This window comes from Gossypium hirsutum, chromosome A05 (assembly GCF_007990345.1).
Source record: "Gossypium hirsutum isolate 1008001.06 chromosome A05, Gossypium_hirsutum_v2.1, whole genome shotgun sequence".
NCBI classification, from domain to species: Eukaryota; Viridiplantae; Streptophyta; class Magnoliopsida; order Malvales; family Malvaceae; genus Gossypium; species Gossypium hirsutum.
Window position 1 is genome coordinate 99,877,642 of NC_053428.1, and position 24,004 is coordinate 99,901,645.

The 24,004-nt window shown below is 29.2% G+C and overlaps 1 long non-coding RNA gene and 1 pseudogene across 1 annotated transcript; one reads left to right on the plus strand and one right to left on the minus strand.

Moving 5' to 3' along the window:
- Positions 1-8,115: 8,115 nt before the first annotated feature.
- Positions 8,116-11,630, minus strand: LOC107943787 (uncharacterized). Its single transcript, XR_001696060.2, has 6 exons — positions 11,264-11,630; positions 9,824-10,007; positions 9,125-9,194; positions 8,845-9,039; positions 8,656-8,748; positions 8,116-8,499 (listed from the first exon to the last, which is right to left on the minus strand). It is a non-coding gene; the product is annotated as an uncharacterized lncRNA (long non-coding RNA).
- A 1,766-nt stretch (positions 11,631-13,396) lies between these two features.
- Positions 13,397-20,524, plus strand: LOC107943788 (alpha-dioxygenase 1-like; annotated as a pseudogene).
- Positions 20,525-24,004: the final 3,480 nt, after the last annotated feature.

Below are 24,004 nucleotides of genomic sequence, written 5' to 3' on the forward strand. Positions count from 1 at the left end.
CATTTAAAAATATATATATTTGTATTTTGATACATTTATATAAAATTTATAGAATACAATTTAAACTTTAGAAAAATATGTAAATAATGAGGATAAACTATTAAGCGTTTTAAATTTTTAAATTTATCATTTCAGCCAATATTTTGTTATTGTGTTATGTGAAATTTTATTCAAAATTTGTTTTTCACTGTGTATAGATAATGTGGATGTCATTGGTTCAACTGGATATTACAGGCCAGAGAATCATCTTTCATATTTACGCTTAACCTGACTTTTATTATCAGATTTTGATATTTTTTCGTTTATGTTTTTGCATTCCACGATTTGATAAAAGCAAATAATTGAGTGCTGCCTTGAGTATTTTTGCTAAATCGATTCTTTTCTGACATAGTCTTAGACTAGGACCATCTTGAATGTGATTTTTTAGTTCCTTTCTTATTTTGTGTTGGATGAATGCCCCTACTGTAACACCCCTAACCCATATCCGTCACCGAAATAGGGTTACAGAGTATTACTAAAGTTTACACACACACACACACACACACACACACACATATATCATTCAAAACTATATTTCAAGTTTAATTCTTTTCTAAACTAATCTTATACATGCCATAAAAACCATAGGTTGTATTAAAAAATCTACCGGAGAAATCTGAATAGTGTGGCCCGATGTGTTGATCCGATCCTCTGAACTCACGTTAATCTACAAGGAACATTAAACACACAAAAGTAAGCTTATAGAAGCTTCGTAAGTTCATAGGCTTTAAAAATAAGTCTTACCAAACAAACTATAATAAAATATTAAATAGGGCATTTCACTAAGATTGTCTGCCAATCACAATTTCAATTAATATAATTCACTTAGTTGAGCTCAAAATCAATAACTTCATAGATTCTCTCACAATAATTCCATATGACACTTACCAATACTTGTCAAATTAGAGAATATCTTACGGATTTTAGTACATCGTTTTCTTGATGCCACAGTCCAACTATGGTCTTACACGTATATTACCATGGCCTTGCCATGGTTTTACACTCGTAGTGCTATAACCCCGTTATGGTCTTACCATCAAGATGCTATAGCCCAGATATGGTCTTACACACATATACATATACTGTCTTGGTCGAACATAGTCTTACGTTCACGGTGCCATAACCCAATTATGGTCTTTTCACTAAAATGCCATAGCCCAGCTATGGTCTTACATTTAACACTTTTCCATGGTCCAACCATGATCTTATCCGTCAATTCATCTTGTAACACGGAACGATCGTACTCAATCTTACGTTCCACTTAATTTGAACTTTCAATTCGATTTTCATATTATTAAAATAATCATAATTCAATAACAAATATATGAAATAAGACATTACATCATTCTAAAATTAATAATTTATCATGAAAGTTCAACCATATGAACTTACCTGGGTAATTTGTAACAATTGTAGAAATTCTAGGACTATTCTGTTACTTTCTCTTTTCCTTGTTTATCTTCGAGTTCTTGATCTATAATGTAAAATTATTCATTAATTAGTATATAATTTAATTATAATTCACTTCACAATTTATTCCCTTCAATTTTCAAAATTACACATTTTACCCTAAATTTTATAGTTTTTACAATTTAGTCCTTATTCAATTAACTCATCAATTGAGCTAACTTTTCTCAATTAACATTTTATATAATAATTTTAGGCTACCATACAGCCTTTTATATTCAGAATTTCAGCACCAAACCCTAATTTTTAACTTTTTCACAATTAGGTCCTAAAATCAATTTCTATTAAAATCTCTTAATAAAATCATCATATAATAAAATTAGAGCTTAAAATACATATTAATTCATCATAAATATCCAGCACTCATATATGGTAACTTTCAAAATTTTCTATAGAATAAAAAATTAATGAATTCAATAGTTGGACTACTTGTAAAAGTATCAAAATCACAAAAATTACAAGAAATAAACAAGAATTGAACTTACTTGTAACAAGAATATGAAAAACCAGCTTAGATAGACTCTTTAATGGTGTTTTTGGCTGAAGAATAATGAAGAAATGTCTAGATTTCTATTAAGTCATTTTTTACCTATTTAAAATTTTTTTTATTTCTCATTTTGTCCCTTAATCATCCAATTTCTTTGTTTTTTTTCTGCCTTAACCATTTCAGCCATTCATTTTAGGCTAATTTTCCCTTTAAGTCCTTTAGTTATTACTTGAGCTATTTAATCATTATTTCCTTAATTTACAAGTTTTTCACCTTTTTCAATTTAGTCCTTTTTAATTAATTAACTATCATAACGTTAAAATTTTCTAACTAAACTTTCTACTAATTTACTAACACTCCATAAATATTTATAAAAATATTTACGGGTCATTTTATGAAATCGAGGTCTCGTTTTCTCGTTTTCGAAGTTAATTAACCTAATAATTATTTCTAAAGCACAAATCAATATTTCATAGTTTTTCTAAATTCATGATTGGATCATAAACTCTAAATAATAAAATTCTCAAACTCACTTACTGGATTTTAGTGATCGCGAATCACTGTTTCCAGCACTACTGAAAATTGGGTTGTTACACCCACCATGTTTGCACCCAAGTTGCCAGAGTTTCTTTTGTCATTGTTACACTTATCATTTCCAAGTTCTAGCTAACTGCAAATTTTAACAAGAAATCCAGTTTGGTTTTTTTCTTTTTGGTACAAAGGAGACTCCATCTTTGAGATGTGAGAGTAGATGTCTGGACTCAAATTTCGGACCTGTTGTATCAACTTTTAAGGATCATTACAAGAACCAACTGAGATAAGTATGGAGTTCATAGTTGATTATGATATGTTACACTTGGCGAGTATTTTAAAATCTCATATTTTCTTATTCTCTCTTTACAATTGGATCCCAAAACAATAGAGAAACGGGGAAAAAAATTGTGTTAGTTTTGGTATATTTGCAAAATGCCTGAGAAATGCCACTTTTGTTTTGAAGTTGATAGTTTATGAGAGTCAATGAAATTACTAAGTTTTGAATGAAAAACATATATTACGTAGGTTAAAAGGGTAAACTACATAAGTGGTAATTTGACTATTTGAAAGTTTTATGTTAAATCAACTTTAAAAGATTATAAAATCGTTATTCAATTTATACTATTAACTTTCTTTGGAACCTGCTTTATCTTCCATGAAATAATGATCGCAAAGCTTCCTCTGCCTCTTCCTCTAATACCCCAAAAAGGATCCTCACACATGGAGGCTTAGTTGAGGATATTGCAATTGACATCAACAACTTGATAATCAAGGATGTTATCCATTGATAGCCCATATTTTCTCATCATGTTGCCATACCCACCACCATTTTCGTGACCAGGGCAGACTCTCGCTGGGAAAGCGTGAGCCTAGCTTTCGTTAGCAATTTTGAAATAAATTTTATCGATTGTTGCACCACCCTGAACAGAGGCAACCTCATTATCAACATCAACGTCGATGGATCGAAGATTGAACATATCGAGAATAACTAATGTGATATTAGATCTATACGAAAGGCCTCATAATCATGGCAATCACTTCAAACCCTAATTTACACACCATTATCTTTTGCACAAATAATGGTCGCTTGGACATGGGAGACATAAGTGGGTGCCATTATAGCAACTGGTTTGGGTGTTTCAGGGGTAAAAAATCTACAGTTTCAGATAAATGCTTGAAAAGCATATTCGAAAAAGGAATTACTTAGGATGCAAATTGATTCACGCATTGAAACGGATTTGTTAGCAAGGCATTGGAGAAAATTTTTAACTTCAGAATCAGAAGAACAATTAAAGAAGTTGAAGTAAATGGTTTAGTTTTAAAGTTTTGGGTTCCAAATTATTTTTTAATTAATTATAAAATTACATGAAAATAATGTGAAAAAAATAAAGGGTTAAAAGAATACATATCATGAAGTTAACTCGCAACTCAACAATTTGTTAGTATTTTAAAGGTTAATTTTACTGAAAGTAAATACATCGTCCATCTAAAAGCACCGTAAAAAAATAAAACTATAAATTGGGTGACTATTTTACTAAACTAAAATCTAAAAGTCAAATCTAAATCTCAACTTTTTGCATTTGAGTGAAAAAAAACACTTTTTTACTATAGTTTTGACACCAAAAGTCAGAAATTCCTTTCAGGTTGTAAATGAACCAAACTTGAACGAACGAACCTCTATTCATGTTCGTTTGTTTATTTTTAAGCCTATTTTTGTTCTTAAAGAATTTCAAAATGTTTGCTCGTCTTCATTTATTTAAATTTATATGTGTTCATTTTCATCTATTTAAGTTAAACAAAAATGTTAGTGGACATGTTCATGAATAACTAAAAACAAACAAACAATAAATAAATGGGTAAAATATATAAATGGTCATCCGTCTATGTTTGCATTATATAAATGGCCATCCATCTATGTCTGCATTCTTGTTTTTGTCACCCAACTTTAAAAAATTTCAATTTAGGCACTAACGTTTGAATCTGTTCATGTTTTAGTCACCATTAAGTTAATAGTATGAAAGACTTTTTCTAATTGGTTTACTAACACATTTAGTCCTTAATGCTTACATATTCTATCAATTTGATCCTAATTCTAAATAATTCAATAAATTCAACCCTTCACATTTATGAATTCTATCAATTTGATTCTCAAACTTCCTAACCAAAGCTTTTAGCTTTTAAAATAGAAGCATTCAACATCTATTAATTTTTTTTATTTATGGTTGAAATTATCCAATTTGGCACATAACTTATTTTATTTATATTTTTAAGAAGTTAGTGTTAGAAATTAACTAAACGTCATTAAAATAATAGGAAATACAAATTTTAAAAATATAATGTATAATAAAATTATATAAATAATCTAATATTTGTATAAAATAAATTTCCACTTTGACTAGCATAATTTTTTTGAACCACTGACTAGCATAATTTTAATTTTTAATTAGTTTGGTAAATGATTTGACACTAAATCAGATTATTAGTGGTACATATTGCTTATTGTGGATTTAAAAATTTAAAATAAATAGAACACATAATAATCTCTTAATCAATTTATAAGATTAAAAAACTCATCATCAATGTAACAAAATGAAATTCAATTAATGCTTTCACATTTTTTTCTTATGTAAAATTAAATGTTCATAATTTTTTCTTAAGTAATTATTGATTCAACAATTGGATTTTTCAAAGTCATATTTTTAACTTTGGATTTAATTTCCATTTCTATGTACCTTGAAGGAGATATCATCCTATCAACAATAAGAGTAAATATAGAGTGTTCTTTCAAGGTTTTTCCTTTTTCTTTAGCTAAAATTTTATCAATAAAATGGTTTAAAATATTATATTTAGAAGAAAACTAATGAAAAAAAAAAGGAAATTGAAATAAATTTTCAAGTTGAGAGAATTTTTTTTCTTTTTTGGGTTTTAAAATTTATAGGTGTTAAATGCCTCTGTTTTAAAAGTTGAAAGCTTTGTTTAGGAAGTTTAAGGATCAAATTGGTAGAATTTGTAAATGTGAAGGGTTAAACTTATTGAATTATTTAGAATTAGGATAAAATTGATAGATTATGTAAGACTGAGGACTAAATGTGTTATTATACATAGTTTAAAAAATGCTTATCATTATCAACATAACTATGAGTGAGTAAAACAAGAACAAATTCAAATGTTAGTGTCTAATTGAATTTGTTTTAAAGTTGTGTAATCAAAATAGGAATATGAGTATAGTTGAGTAATTATTTGTATAGTTTACTCTGAATAAACATATGCATATATATATTAGTATATATATTAATTTTATTAGTATATGTATTAATTGAACAATAAACAAGTTTTAAATGATTTGTTAAACGAACATAAATGAATTGAACAAGTTTTGTCTGTATTCAATTTGTTTAGTAAACAAGCCTCAAATATTATTCCTATTCGTTTATTTAACTTAATAAATGAACAAAAACAAACAAAAACGAAAAAAACCAAATTGTTCATAAACTATTCATTGAACGTATTTTTCTTTTACAAACTTAAATTGCTCATTGCTTTTGGTAGAAAAGTGCATGCTACTATCACTTCAATCACCAATTTTTTGATGTCTCATAAGCCATAAGTAAAAGTGACAAGAGGCAATGGACCAAGATCAAATTCAAATTGTTTGACGCAAGAAAAAACCAAATGAAGGTAGGAAAACTCCTTCCCTTGGCAACAAAAACTTGAAATTTATGTTTCAATGTTATACCAATTCAAGAAAATAAAAGAAGATTAAGCAATCAAGAACAGAAATTAAATGGATTAATGGAAATATTGAATCAAATGGAAGATGGATAATAGATAGTTGTCCAATTGAAACCTTTGAGATATAAACCCCAACAAATTCAATTAACAACTCTAATTAACTTTCCAAGAAATAATTCTTGGCAAATTAAAAGATGAAGAATGGATTCCCACAACTCTTTAAAGAAAATTGAGAAGAAGAAAAATCGTTTCTAAAAATTACAAGAAAGCAATCTTGCACGAAAGAAATATTTTTATTAATGAATAAATATCTTTAATAAATAACAAAAAGACCTTTTTATAGACTAGCTAATTGCATCCAAATAAAACTCTCAAGTATAATGAAACTTTAATTAATCTAAACAATAAGTAATTTTAGTAGAACTAAACTTTCTTGTTGGCTAAGAACCATAAAACTTCTAAACAACTTAGGGCACGTTTGGTTCGCTGTATTGGATTAGAGGTGTATTGGATTAGAGGTGTAATGGAATAGAGGTGTAATAGCAAATCAACTGTTTGGTTGAATGTAATGGAATATAGGCGTAATAGTAATCTTGTGTTTGGTTGAATGGAATAGAGGTGTAATAGCATAATGGAAAAAACTAAAATGACTAGAATACCCTTAGGGCACGTTTGGTTCGCTGTATTGGATTAGAGGTGTAATGGAATAGAGGTGTAATAGCAAATCAACTGTTTGGTTGAATGTAATGGAATATAGGCGTAATAGTAATCTTGTGTTTGGTTGAATGGAATAGGGGCGTAATAGCATAATGGAAAAAACTAAAATGACTAGAATACCCTTAGCATAAATTTATTTTGGTAAATGATTATTGTTATTGTTATTTAAATTTTAATAAGATTATTATTATCAATAATAAATAATTTAATCATATTTAAACATAATTATTATTAAATATATTTTAATTAAAATATATAATTTAATAAAATTCTTAATAATCAATATTTTTATCTGAATTTACTAAAATAATAATATATGATACTATAAAATATATTTTAACATAATTATTATTAAATATAATTTAATAAAAATATATAATTTAATAAAATTCTTAATATTAAATATTCTTATATGAATTTTCTAAAATCATAATATATAATACTATAAAATATAATTTAACATAATTATTAAATATAATTTAATAAAAATATATAATTTAATAAAATTCTTAATATTAAATATTCTTATATGAATTTAATAAAATCATAATATATAATACTATATAATATAATTTAAAATAATTATTATTAAATATAATTTAATAAAAATATATATTTAATAAAATTCTTAATATTAAATATTCTTATATGAATTTAATAAAATCATAATATATAATACTATAAAATATAATTTAAAATAATTATTATTAAATATAATTTAATAAAAATATATAATTTAATCTAAAGTTTGAATGTGTATTTACCTAGCAAAAATCAATGAACTCTCGTGTAACTATAACCTTAATAATATATGATGTATAATTAATATTTCGTGACTAATTAATAGCATAGAGATAAATATAGTAATGACGAATTTATAGTATACGATTAAAATGCTAATAATTTATAGTATACAATTAAAATATTATAAATAAAATAATAGTAAATAATATATAAGATAAATTAACATATAAATAATTCATATATTTAGAAGGAATAAAGATAAATTTAGTGTGATAAAATACAACATTACTTTGAAATCAAGGTTGCGAATTAGTTTTCGTGCAAGCTTTTCCAAATGCTATATTAATGATATTGAACAAGTAGTAATGTAAAGCTCTTTTCTTATATCCTTCAAATACTTCAACTGATTTCTCCATTTATCAGCAAAATAAAAGCCATCCTGAGCAGCAAAACAACTTCCAAATATAGCATTTGATCCAGTCATCCTCATAAACAAACAAGTCAACCCCCTATTACAAGCCTCAGTTCCCAATAGGCAATAGGAGAAAAACAAGATTCCAGTGGCAACATAATTCCAAAATATATAAACATGCATTTAAAAACTTTTAGATCTAACATCAAATTTACTGGCAATGCTGCAACAAAGCGAAGTGCCATCCTCTTTACCGGTATGAACAGAGAAATAGGTGTCTGGGCATAGCCCCAACAATCTCAATGCTTCCTCTACAACTTCGTCTAGATTCTCGCAGTAAACGCCAACATGATCACCTGTTTCATATCTGAAAAGGAAGACAAGTATGAGCTGGTGAAGTTCTCTATTATGTAGCATCTAGTTTTAAGATGAGGATAAGAGAGGAGAGGAGGTCATCATAATTGGAAAAAGAGAAAAAAACTTAGCAATACAGAACAGAATATTTAGGAAAGTAGTAACTTACGATAGTCCAGTGCCAGTAATATCAAATTCAAGATGGATGCAAGAACGATCAGATGCAGGAGTATGAAGCTCCTTCTTCACAGCCACATTAGACCTTCAAGTTAGAAACAAAAAACCAAGTTAGATTTCATCAAAGAAGAATACTAAAAAAATGGCCACCAGGATATCTGAAAAAACTATTCCTGTATACCTGCATGGATGTTGAGCATCATAAACAGTGTGGCCATTTGCATTGTTCCAGTTCTTATCCTTGACAGGTGCATTTGCAGGATCATAAAATACAACACGGTATTCCAAAACAGCAGCAGTGTATGGGGTAGAAACAGTTGTTGCATCATCGTCATCACGCAGAAGCTGATCTAACTCGGGCCACACTGATTCACGTCTAGAAGAGCAACATGGTTCAATAAAGGGTAAATGTAAAAGAATGAAAAAGCTTTTTATTCGAACAGAGGTGATGTTCTTTTTACCAGGCAGTAAAGTCATCTTCAATGCATTGATCATCATCTCCAAGACCCACAGGAACTAGACGTTTTGCTCCTGCAAATATGGTAAGGCCAATTTTAGCACATAGGTTCCCATGCAGTGAAAATTTGATGACATTATGTATGACCCAACTCTAAAAGAATCTTCTACTACATGGCCCAAGAATTTTATCCATTTGTGTATATTTCTGTTTGAACATTTGAATACATAAATAGAAACATTTGGATACATGTCAAGACTCACTTCATCTCACTGAAATTAGAATACACATCTATTCAGAACTAGTGCAGTAAGTTGTAATAACATCCAATAAGTATAATGATAAGGGTTGATTGTATTGATACCAGTATGATAACAGTGGGAAACAATGATTCATTTCTGCTATGGGTTTATGATTCTATAGCATGTTTCTCAATTTCAAAAAAGGATGCTGGTTGAAACAAAATAAGAAAAACAAGGCTCCACCATCATAGCAAAGACCAAGAAACTTTGAGATGTAATTTACATGGTAAGAAAGAACAGTAAGACAGATTGTAATTCTGTTAGTACAGCAGCAACGAGAACAATGATTTGTTCTTGTTATGGACCTACAATTTTATATAATATATTTGTTGATTTGAAATAAGGATGCTAGTTGAACCGAAACAAGAAAAATGATTATTGTATCATTAATATAGATGTACCTCGAGGAAGGGACTGCTTCAACTTGTCAGCCTTCTCAGCATCCGGCACGCAAAGTGTGTACAAGTACTTGGAGCAGCGGGCCTTGAACTTGACAAAATCTTTGCTCTTCTTGATCTTTACAGAGCATGCATCTTTCCTTCTGGCAGTCAGAAGGAAGTCCTTGATCTCATGAATCTGCTTAGGCTGTAAATCATAACCCAGAAAACATTCATTTAACCCAGGAAGTCAAATCATAGTTAAGGCATAAATCAATTATAGTACAGAGGCCGGTGAGAGCCAAAATCGCAAAATAAGGATCATAATAAGTAAATAAGCAAATCAATGAACAAGGAAAATACAGATTGAAACTAAAAGAATATACACATTCTTAACAAATGATATCATAATCAGATATTCTAGAATTAAAATGTTGTAACATGTAGTAAAAATATGTGCAATTCCTTCAAACATAAGCCAAATCCAAAAGAAAAGACATAACATTGCATTAGGACGACTATTCGCAAATAAGCAAATCAGCAACACACAGAGCAAGTAAAAACACAAATTACAACTCAAGATCTGAGAACAGCGCACACACATTCTTAAACATATTCAGATGTTTTAGACTGAAAATATCATTAAATGATGCAGTAAAAACATGGGCAAAATTATCAACTTTTTCCCATCTTCAAACACAGTTAATTTCCCATTTCCAACTTGTAAGGTGCTCTCGTACTCTTCATTTTTCCAAAAATAACCGTATCAGAAACTTGTATTTCAAGCAATGTTCAACAGATTCTTGGGCATGGATATGACATTAATATATTCCAAAGATTCCCAAATACATAAAAGAACACACTTATGAAGCATACATACACATATCTTACAAAAACACCTGAGTCCAATTAACATTACCTCCAAATTTATGTAAAACTTAAATGAGAAAACTCGAACCCATATCCAACATTCATCAGCAGCAACATAGCCGACAAAACAAAAATAATTATTTATAGAGCTACTATCCAATGAGCTAAAACAGACAAACAGAGGTATATTTTAACAATGAAAATAATCGATTGCCTTAAACACCATATAGTGTTCCAATCAATCAAATTACAGCAGGCATTAAAACCTTTCCCTTTCGTTAATTCACAACTATTAGCTTCATTAATCAAATCCTATGTACAGTTGATCGATTGAAAGTGTAACATTTCAAAGACGAAATTTAAATACAAAACTGGTTAACATTGAAATTACATGTAAATATAACCTAAAAAACCAAAAAATTAATCATATTTTCAGATTTCAGGCCGAAATCGAATGAAATGAAAGGCAAATCCATTTTTCCCCCAAAAAAACAAAAATAAAGAAACAATATTTCAAGAAAAGATCATTAAATTCATGGTATATATAAAGAAATTTAATTGAAATCAAAGGAATAGAAGAAGGGAAAAGCGTACTTAGGAACCATTGCTGCTACTCTCTGTTACTCTGTTACCTCATACGATTCGTAATTGAAGGCCTTGTTGAAGGTTGTTAGGGTTTGTTAAAGGGTTGGTCAGGATAGAAGCATGAAAAGGAGGGAGAAGGTTGGAAGGAAAATGGGAAGAAAAATGAAAAAAAGAAGAAGATGCTGCAACGGGTTGGAGGGTAAAAGAGGACCGATTAGGTAATCCTTTCTTTTGGAAGGGATTACAAATCGGCGCTGCATAAGGAAAAATGGGGAATCGGTGCGCTGCGTAATAGGCCCGTATTAGGGCAATACAATCAACCAAACAGGGTAATTAGTGGGGCCACAGATTAGGGGTGTATTGGCTAATCCAATACACCCAACCAAACATGCTCTTAAAATACTTGAAAATATCCTAAAATTTGTAATAAATAAATAATAATAATAATATAAAACTTAATAAATACAATATTGAGCTCATATATAATAAAAATTAACCCTAAAAATCGAACTCAATATGACTTAAAAGTCGAATTAGAGCTTGAAACTCGTAATTTTCTGTAATAATCTCATCTAGAAATTTTGTTCATCCAGCCTCCACTAAAATTATCATAACTTGAGCTCCCAACTCGAAATTGAGTGAAAAGTGCATTTTGAAACTAAGAGATAGCATTTCGAATTTTATGAAGACATCTCAACCCAAAAATGTATAGATCCCATCTAAAAAATCGTCGTAAGTCAATTAATTTTTCAAACTTGAAAATTGATAGCTTTGATTAATTGAATTTAATAAATTGCACCCATCCTATCAAACAGTGTTTGATAAATATTTTATTAATTTTACAATTAAATAGATTAATTTAACCTTTATATTATTAAAAAGATTAAATAAAACCAAAATTTATTTATTTATGCAAAACCTTAAAATCCTAAAAATCTAAAAGTTAGAAAAACTCTCCTAAAATTTGATTTTGTTTATAGTAAGGACTAATTTATAACATACGTGCAATAAAACAACTTGCTGCTGTTCATAAATATACATTCTCCTACAATATATTTCAATTATTATTATAAATTGAGGAATCTTTGCCTCTAAAATTATTATATTTGTTAGGATTTGGAAATAAATATTCCGAATGACCGAAAGAATTTAGACCTTCGACTCAAATAAACTTGATCTGGAAGAAAAATGTACGTCACAGTCAGCTAAAGACTTCGCATGAATGCAAGATGTTCACAGAGATAGCTCGCATGGAAGAGCTCGTGTAAGCCTCGCAGCGACAAGTTCGCAAGAGGGAGCTTGCATGAACCTCGTAGGGACGAGCTTGCGAGCTATGTCTGCGAAGAGAACCCTTTCCCTCGTGATTGGCAGGTACGAGGTTTGCTGAAAAAGTTAGTCCCAGGGTCAAAAAACTCCACAGGTAAGCGTCCAATAAGCTAGAGGAGGCCCAAAGAATATCTACACTAGGGACAAGGAATGCTAATACCCTCAGCTCAAAGGCCAAGATAAAATAGTAAGCCTTATTGTGAACCATAATAATAACAGTAAGAGGTACATATAAATACCCTATTTAGTTTAATACATAAGTAAATATTACTCAACAATATTAATTTATGTTTTATCAAAGTTCGAAATTCCATATATAAGTGTAAACTATGAGTTAAGGAGGCAAATAATCAAATTCAAGATTTGTTGGAAACTGTGAGCAACAGTCGAAGATTCACTCCTAAAACAATCAAAGAGAGAAACATTATACAATCTAAAGTTACCTAGAGAACAAGAAAGACATATCTAACTTTGGGTGTAGCATAATATGAAACAGATGTCCATTACTAGTTAAGTGTGTGGCCACTTGTCCATTCAGTGGAACAAAACCTTGACAAATATCAAGGCAGCTGTCAACCTTCAATAGAAAAATATGATTAATATGCTTCAACTCTTTGTCAAAATAAAGAAACCAACCACACCAAAAGATATAGCAACCAGCCCAAACCAATTAATACAACACAATTGTCAAGATTTTAGATACACTCTCAAGGAAAGCATTTGAGCCCACGTGCCAGATTATAAAACTCCAGGACACCTTCGGCTATAAATATGCATGACCATGGTCCTGAGAGAATGCCTTTACAAAAAGAACAAAAAACCTAGGTTCTCTCGAAAAGCAATGGCATTTATTACAAAGATCCTTGTCAACAATATACTAGGTCGTTTTATCCATGATGATTTTCATGAAGCTGTCTCTTCGATGACTATAACCGATGCATTTCTCTTCCTCGTAAAATAACTCTTCCCTCCTCATATATCATTTTTTATGTTGAGATTTAAAAACTGCTGCTTAACTGTATTTGCTTTTGGTTAACCAGATGGTTCATTGGGTGGATTAAGTAGGGAAATGGCATCGATTACCAGTTATCTTAGGTTTAATATATCTGGCTGTACGTCGCCGTCTTCACCAGCACTACAATCTCATCAGTGTCGGAAAATCTCCGTCTGGAGTTCGGGTTAATCCAGGGGATTACAAGTATAGAACAGATGATGGAAGTTACGGTGATCCTTTCAATGAGGGAGCTGGCAGCCAAGGAACTTTCTTTGGCAGAAACATTATGCCCGTTGATCAAACAGATAAGGTATACAACATTAGTTTTAAGCTGACAAATTACTAAAGTTGAGTGAGATGTGTGATAAAAACACAAATTTTCAAAATTCAATAACTCAACCTTCTATCAACCATACCAATACCAGTATCTCTTAACATTAAAAGCAGTACTATTAAACTGAACGATTAGGTTGTGACTCAACTTTTCTATTTTTCTTGTCTACATCACTTTTTGTTTGGTCCAGCCAGATACATTCATTTGATAATAATAATAATAATAAAGTGTTTTTTTTTTATCTTTATCTTTATATGTTTTATGATTAATTTTAAATAAAATTTTCATTGTTAAATAATAAATAGGGAAGGGCTAGGCTGGTTGGTCCAAATTACTAAACACCTTTTCCAAAGCCAAGATTCGACCTTCCTTTACATATACTAATTATATGTTTTATCAAATATTTAAAATATTTGAGCTATATATCAGGTGAAATGACAAAAAAATCTTTCTTAAACCAGTGATTAAAAATTTGATCTCATTATAATTAGGGAATAATTTTAAAAATATATGATCATCATTTATCTCTTTAATGGATTTATAAAACATGAAAAATTAATAATTAAGAAAACCAAAAAATAATATCCACAGTATGTTCTTTCAAAACAATATTTACTATATTTAATACGTATTTAATGCACATAGTGTATGTTTCTTCTTTTGGGGCGTATGCCTACTCTCACTATTGAAAAAATAATACTTTGTTAATATTGAAATTGTATATTTTAATATTTAAAATATTTTTAATTCAATCGATTGAGTCTTGATTAGGTTGACATTAGTATTATTGATAATGTAAGAGGATGTAGGCTCGAGCACATTAAAATCTTTAATTCAATAAGTGTCATGAGTAACTGAATACCAATTCGATTAGGAAAATTACGAAAATGTCTTTCTATAATTAAAAAAAAAGTCATATTATTCGAGGTTATGTTAGTCTTTTTATTTTAATAAAAATCAGTAAAACTTTGTATAGAGTAAGATTTGAATTAGTGACAATTGCATTAATAAAATCTTAAATTTATCACATAAATATTTCATTTTAATATACTTTATACATTTTTATTTTAATATTCATATTTTATTATCGTCGTTGCATATCTATATATACTTACTATTAATAAAATCTTTGACTGAGTTGGTGACACGACTCAACCATGCACCAACTAGGTTAAGAAAATTATGAAAATGTTCTTCCATAATTAAAGTAAGTTATATTATTTGAGTGTATTTTAGTATTTTCATTTTAACAAAAATCAATAAAAATTTGCATAAAGTGATAATTAAATCTGCACTAATTGCATCAATAGAACTTTACATTTACCGCTCAATCAAAGTTTCGTTTGAATATACTTTAATTATACATTTTTATTTTAATGTGTATAATTTATTATTTTCATCAATTGTATATCTATATAATATAAAATTCCTGGTTGAGTTGGTGTCACAAGTCAACTAGGAACCAACTCAATTAAGGAAATTATAAAAAATTTATTCCATAATTAAAGCAAGTCATATGATTTGAGAGTATTTTAATCTTTTTATTTTAACAAAGATCAATAAAAATATGCATATGTGGGATTTGAACCACGTCAATTACATCAGTAAAATTTTAAATTTATTACTCAATCAAAGCTTCATTGTTTGTTGTATATTATCCGTAAATACACATTTATGCTCTAAATTCATGGTTTCTACACGCATATACGTGGGATATGATTCCTAGTATAGATAATGTCACTGATTGTGTTGTTGTCACAAGTTAACGTGATATTTAATTTTTTAAAAATTGAATTTTAATATTGAATTTTCTTTTCACTAACTTGATCTCTTTTTGATGTCGTATAGGAAATTGACAATACCATGATAAACAATTGAAATGCATTTAATATTCTTAATATTATTTATTTACCTATTTCAATTTTCTTTTACTCACAAGTTAGCCTATTTTTATTTTTATTTTATATGTATTGCATATGTCTTGTTATTATTATTAGTTTTAAACATTACATTTCATTATTTATTGTATGTTATTTTTAAGCACATATCTGTGTTCCAAAAAATTTTCACACACATACGCATGTGAAAGAATTTCTAGTATTATTTAACATTTTGATTGAGTTTATGTAACTCATCAACCAAATCTCAATTTAATTGTAAAATTATCAAATGCTCCCTCATTTTATATGAATAAATATTATTTTGAAAGTATTTATATCTTTTTATATTTTGATAATTTAGAGAAATATATACTCACATTATGAGAATCAAGGGATTTGAATCCAGAATATCATAGATTTCTCTATATTAAATTTATCATTTCAACCAAAGTCAAATTTGATTTTTACATCACTTTTTATAAATTTATTTTATAAAATTTTTCAATCACACCATAGAGATGTCATAATCTAATATATGTTATAATGTGCTTGACTGTGTAAATGTGATCCATTAACTGGGTCTTAACTTAGTTGTGAAATTATTAAAATATCTTTTTTTTTTCACCCACATCATAGTTATGCCATTATCTAGTATTATTTATAAAGCTTTTGAGTGAGTTGGTTGCAACCATCAACCATTCTCAACTTGGTTGTAAAATTATCAAAAATACAATCCTTTTACAAATAAGCAAATATATATTATTTTAAGTAATTATATTTTTTAAATAAATCTTGAAAAATACGATATTTCAACCAAATCCTTTAAAATAAAAATTTTATGTTGCGTAATTTTGTAGAAATTCTAATTTCTAATGATGGTGAAGATTAAAACAAATGGTTTGTAGTTAAAGAAACCAGATCCAATGGTCGTGGCTACGAAATTATTGACAAGAGCACACTACAAGGACACAGGCAAGCAACTCAACATGATTGCAGCTTCATGGATCCAGTTTATGATTCACGATTGGGTGGACCACATGGAGAACACCAACCAACAGGTTAAACCTTAATCAATAAATATGATAGATTTTTTCAAGGATTTATGAAAAAATGTTCATATATGAAGCAAATATAAGATATAGTATTAGAAGTAAATAATCCATATTATATTTAGAAATTTAATGGAGATATGGTTGCAGGTTGAGTTGATTGCCCCTAAAGAAGTTGCAAACAAATGCCCTCTCACTTTTAAGTTTTATCCCACAGAGGAGTTTTCGACTAGTTTTGATGACGTCAAAACTGGTGCAAAGAACATACGCACACATTGGTGGTAACAACATACCCACTCTAATTTATTTGTATATAATTAAAAATCTATGTTACATTTGAACCTGTGTAGTAATTAAAATAATATTTACTTTATTGTATTATTAATTAATATAATTTATTATTAAATTTTAATTCTAAAAAGGAGAACCATTTTAAATAATTAAAGAAAAAATAAGTTTTTTTCTTTTTTAACTCAACCAACTAACCTAAAACTCAATATTTTCCCTATATATTTTCCTTCCTTCTTTGACACAAATGTTAAAGGTTAAATGTTCAAATTGAAACTCAACCTTTTTGAGGTTTCTCACATAAAGACCAAACCTTTTAAAATGGTTATATAAAGGTCCAACCTTACAAAAGTGTTCAAATAAAAGTTAAATCTTTTAAATGTGCTAAAATAAGGGTTAAACATTTTTTCAAGTGCTCAAATAAAGGCTTCAAAAATTTCAAAAATGTCATATATCATGCTTCAAATTATGTTTTTATTATTTTCTTTTCTTTTCAAGTAATATTTAATTATGTTGTTATGAAACACATTAATATTCTTCTAATTTTTACTGTAAAATAGTTGAAATACGTGAAAATTTTCTTATTTAAGTACTTTTGTAAAATTTAAACCCTTATCGCTAAAAAATTGAACAGTACATAACCATGATAAATAAAAATATATTAAAAGTTAAGACTTCAAACAGTTAATTTTTTTTTTTATTAAACATTACCATCATGGATGATTACGGATATGGTGGGTTTGGATATCACAAATAGTCGATCCATTTTTTAGGACTAAAATAATGTGGATTTGGATTTCTATGCACCTAACTTGAAATAGACGTAAATATTCATTTGTGCAATATAGACTCTTATTAGTTGAAATTTATTTAGTAACATTTAAGTTGATTGGGTATTTAATTCAATTAATATGAGTAGTTTTATAAATGTAAGAGGATGTGAATTCGGGTGTATTGAAGCGCATTATCTTCTTATTTTTGGGTTAGAAAGGGGCTATGTCTAATTTTAGTGGCAGTCATGTTAAAAAAACATATATTAAAAAATAATTTTTAAATTTAGTGAAAAAAATAAGTAATTCAAAATTTAAAGCAATTGTATAAATTTAAAATTGAATTGGAATATTAAAAAAATATCTAACTCTCTATAAAGTCAAGCATGATTTTCATATGGAAGGATGATTTTTGTAGGGATGGAAGTGTTATATATGGTAGTGATAAGGAACGGTTACAGAAGGTAAGAACTTTGGTAGATGGAAAGTTAAAGATTTCAGAAGATGGGTTACTTCAACAAGATGAAGATGGGATCCCCATATCCGGCGATATTAAAAATAGCTGGGCTGGCGTCTCCACCTTACAGGCTCTATTCATTAAAGAACACAATGCTATCTGTGATGCCCTTAAGGTATTTATTTAACTTCCTTCGTTGCAAAATTCCTTTATATTAAGAGAATTTTACTAAACATTAGTCTTTGAAATATAATTTTAGAAGGAATACCCAGCTTTGAACGATGAAGAGTTATACCGACATGCAAGGCTTATAACTTCTGCTGTGATTGCAAAGATCCATACCATTGATTGGACTGTGGAGCTTTTGAAAACTGATACATTGCTCGCTGGAATGCGTATTAATTGGTAAACCATTTTGCTATTTTCCTTTTAATGTTGTCAAATTTTATAAGCTTCGATTGTTGGGATTTGAACCTTCAACCAACTGGATTAAACTCCAGATATAATTTTAATGTTGTCAACTTTGTCACAGGTATGGATTTTTGGGAAAGAAATTCAAGGACACATTTGGGCATGTTGGTGGATCCACTTTGGGAGGTTTAGTTGGTCTCAAAAAGCCTATTAATCACGGTGTTCCTTACACTTTGACCGAAGAATTTACCAGTGTCTATCGGATGCACCAACTTTTACCAGATTCCATACACCTAAGGAACATTAATGTCACTCCTGGACTGAACAAATCTCCACCATTGCTTGAGGAGTAAGCCATACAAGATATTGTTGTAAACAATCATAGTCCATATTTATTCTTATACATAAGTTTTTTTTTTTTTAATGCAGGGTTCCTATGCCCGATCTAATCGGCCATAAAGGAGAAAAAACTTTGTCAAAAATTGGATTCACCAGGCAATTTGTTTCAATGGGACATCAAGCTTGTGGTGCATTGGAGCTTTGCAACTATCCTTCATGGCTTCGAGACCTTGTAGCACAAGATGTTGATGGCAAAGATAGGCCTGACCATGTGGATTTGGCAGCTCTTGAAGGTAATGACTTGTCTCAAACTAGAAATTTATGATCCATGAATTCGTTAAACAAAGACGTGAAAATTGGATCTAATATTAATATCAATGATGCAGTTTACAGGGATAGGGAGAGGAAAGTTGCAAGGTATAATCAATTCCGTAGGAATTTGCTATTGATACCAATCTCTAAATGGGAAGATCTAACTGAGGATAAGGAAGCCATTGAAGTTCTCAAGGAAGTTTATGGTGATGATATTGAAGAACTGGACTTAATGGTGGGTCTCATGGCAGAGAAGAAGATCAAGGGTTTTGCTATAAGTGAAACTTCTTTCATTGTCTTCCTACTAATGGCATCTAGGTATAAATCATAATTTCGTACTGTTTTGCGGAAAAAATTGAATACTTAGAATTGAATAATGATATTACTGTAGGAGGCTTGAAGCTGATAGGTTCTTCACAAGCGATTTCAATGAGGAAGCATACACAAAGAAAGGATTTGAATGGGTGAATACAAGTGAAAGCTTGAAAGATGTGTTGAATCGCCATTATCCAGAAATCTAAAAGAAATGGATCAACTCAACAAGTGCTTTCTCGGTTTGGGACTCACCTCCAAATGCTCCCAATCCTATCCCTCTCTATCTTCGCTTTCCATCTTAAGATTAACTCACTTTCGATCTATGGGATCCTATCTCTTATCATAATTTTCATCTTTAATATTTAATACTGATTACATGTTTTAATTTACATCAAAATTGTTTGTTTGTCTTCCTTATGCTATGCATCAATAAAAGTTTCTTCTTTCTTTTTCTTTGCTCTGCCATTCAACAAGAATGCAGTAAAGAAAGACCACAAAGTGACACAAACAGAGCAAAATTAAGAAACAAAGCTCCTACATCACTAAATATTAAATTTGATAGGGAAAGTCAGTATGCAGCTAGGAGTCACCATGAAGAAATCAATGCCACAACGCTACTACTTAGGAAGATCTGATGAAGGAATGGAGGGCAATTCAAATTTCGATACTGTTCAGGGGAGAAGGAGGACGCTGATGAAGGACAGTTTGGGAATAAGAGAGATGGAGACCAACTTGAACTCAAAAGATAAGGATAAAGTTTAGTAGCGTAAGTAGTTAATAACATTAATTGAAATCCTACATACTTATATATAATGTAAAGTAGTTAAATTTTAATTTGGGTCTCTTTATTATATTTATATTTAATATTTATTTATTTTCATAGTGTAAATAATTAAGATCATTAATTTAAATCTTATATACTTATATATAATTCAAATGCTTTTAGGGACTGTTACATGGTTCTCATATCTTTTGCATTTTCCTTGTTTTCTTTATTGATAATAATCAAATTTTAATCTTATGCTGAAACTTAAAAATTTAATCTATATATTATAATTTTTGGCACAATTTGACCTTTTATTTTTATAATTTTATTAGTTAGTCTAAAAAGTTAATATTGTAAACTATTTCAATTAAAATGTTGATGTCAATTTTTCTTAAGGACAATATTTCAACAAAACATTTATTTTATCATGACAAGTACGAATGACTGTTTAAAAAAATTATCCACATAAATATTTTCAACATTATTTTTGTTATTATATTGCTTCCAAGTAATTTTTTTTAATTTCAAAATGTCACATAAGTAATTTAATACACAAATTTTAACGGTGGTAACAACTAGAGTTGAAGTTTTAAATATGATAAATAGACACATTAAATTTCAAATGTACAAATTGTATAAAAATTTAGGCATATTTTAAATTTCAAATTTTTACTTTATAATTTAACACAAATAAATGATTAACATTATGAAAAACAAAAACTATATTAGTGTTTTTTAAGATAAAGTTTGCATTTGATTCACTTAAAATTAAAAGTATAACGAAGTCTAATTTAACTTAGATTTGTTAAATTACATAAAATTATTTAAAAATAGTAATAAATATATATTCATGTAAATATAATCAAACATACAATCCAATTTAATTTTAGATTTCAAATTCATTAGAATTATATTTTGAATATATTCCTCTTTTAAAAAGTTATTAATTCTAAACCTCATGTGATGGCCTGATGGTCAAGTGTGTTTACCGTTACAAGAGTGACTTTAGTTCAAACCGCGTTAGTCACGTTTGTTGTTCGCGCTAATTACGTTCATGGAAATATAATATTTTAAATGTGGTTGACAATAATTTTAATTTTTTACTTAATATAAAATTTTCAACAAAAAAGTGTTGAATAAATAAGCAGGTAGATAGCTACTTATCACTTAGTGTAGAAAATATTAAGTTGATTTTATTTTAATAAAATTTTAAAATAAATTATCTTTTTTGTTAAAAAATAAGGTATTCAACTTACTGTATTTATTTTTCATCCAAAACTATCAAAAATAATATAAAATATTATGTTAATAAGATTAAATTTAAAAATAAATTATCTTTTAAAAATCAAATTTTACTTTTATCAAACAACATAATTATATTCAATAATTATATTTACTAATTTACTAAACAATTTTCTAATATAAATTTAACACTTACAAAATTTAGTAATAAAAATTTAGTACTTAATTTTTCAACACTTAAATTTTCAGTTTATCAAACACACCCTAACTTGTCATTCGAATAAATACTTGACATAATATTTCAGAACACAATAGTAAACAACATTTACAATTATTTAAATATAATTAAAATCAATTAATACTAAAACTATCTAATATCAAATAATAATAATTAAATATCTCAAATAATAATGAAAACCATACCTTTTTTGTGATGAAAACAAATGCTTTTTTTAGTAATTCTTTAGATGTTATTTTGAATGAAAATGTCTCATTAATGCATATATTTATAATGTTAAATATCAATTTATAACCGTAACACTAATTAAATGATTATCAATTTAAAACAACAAGTTTAATTTAATATGGATCCAAAACATAATTAAATGATAATACTATTACATTGATAATGAAAACATTATTAATAATTACAATTATTTTTGTAGCACCCCAAACCCGACCTAGTCGTTAAGGCCAAATCCGACGTGCCACTTTGAAGCCAAAAACCCGTGTTCCCTTTTTAGTGTTTTAAAAAAAAGCCGACTTTTGTCAAACTAACCAAGTGAATGGAAGCTGGGCACCAGGTAGGTATCCATAATAGAAGAGGTGAGCCATGAAGGCTGCTTAAGTATCAAGCTCTCCGATTGGATCCAATCCTAGACATGCCCACATCCATTGCCACACTTGGTTATAACAAGTTGAAATTTCTTTGAGTGATTATCTTTGGTAAACCGAATATTCGTGACGTCGTGTTATTTTTAAAAAAAACAAGTATCGTTTTGAAATCACACCCTAAGTCTAGCCCATTTGAATTAGTATCCATCAATTTAAAGTTGTTTTTAATAATATAATCCCAGAAAAATCAAAGAAGAAAATAAAGTTAAAATGGCCTTATTACAACCCAAAAATTAAATAGCAATTAAAAATAACTTAAGAAAACCAGTCTCTTTTTCAAACCCAAAAGTATTCACCATGGCCACTCTGAATCCCCTCCGGCTCCAAGTCACCCACATCAAGGCTCACCTGCAAGGTTAAAGAAGGGGTGAGTTTGGGGAAACTTAGTGTGTAAGGAAAACCCATTCAAAGCCCAAGTTAGCTCAAGCCCATTGGGCCTAAGCCCATTCAGGTAACAGTGGTACTAGGCTAGAGCCCTTTTCAGATTACAATAAACTGGGCCTTAGCCCCTTATTCAGATAACAGTATGGCCCATAGGCCCATTTCAAAATACATGCAATATCAGTAAACATATGCAAGCCCATTTGGGGAGACTACTCAACCCACCAACCACTACACTCCACCCGTACCAGCCATAAACTCTATGTGGGGAATAGCTCAACCCACCCAGCCCAACACTCCACAGTTGCAGCCTTGCTGCTCAGTTAACAGTAAATTAAGGCAAAGCCTCCAGTACGTGGACAGGCCACTTTCAGTACTTCCTCCGTCAATATCCCAATCCCATGCATCAGATAATAACAACATGGCATACAGTAAATAACAACGTCAAACATGCATTTAGGTCAATTTAACCCTAGGGGTATTTCGGTAATTTATCTACTAGGGAAAACTATAAATTTTCCACTTTTTAAAGGTATTTCAGTAATTTATCTATTTTAGGGTTTTTCATGCATATTCCTACTTTTCACGTACTAAAAGAATCACGTACCGAGGGTTCTTACCGAATTGGGCCCGTTGGCCCATCATTCCAATTTTGGCCCATTAAGCCCAAAAATATCGAGGGCACAGAAATCATGTACTTTGCAGTCCAAATTTTGTAGCTTACCAAAAACATTAATCGATTTACTCACGAGCATTCGCACACTCGCAAATCGACAAAATACCGGTTTTCGGCATTTCGGCTTTTCGACTTTTGCTGATCCAGACTAAAAAAGAGGGTGTTAGTTACACACCTGTTTGCGACGATATGCTGACGAGATCCACACACGAACCGCCTACAATTGGATTACTAACACGTTAATCTAACTATTCAAATACAAACTACGTATTAACCCCTTACAATATTCGGCCAACCACACCTACAGATCATAGTA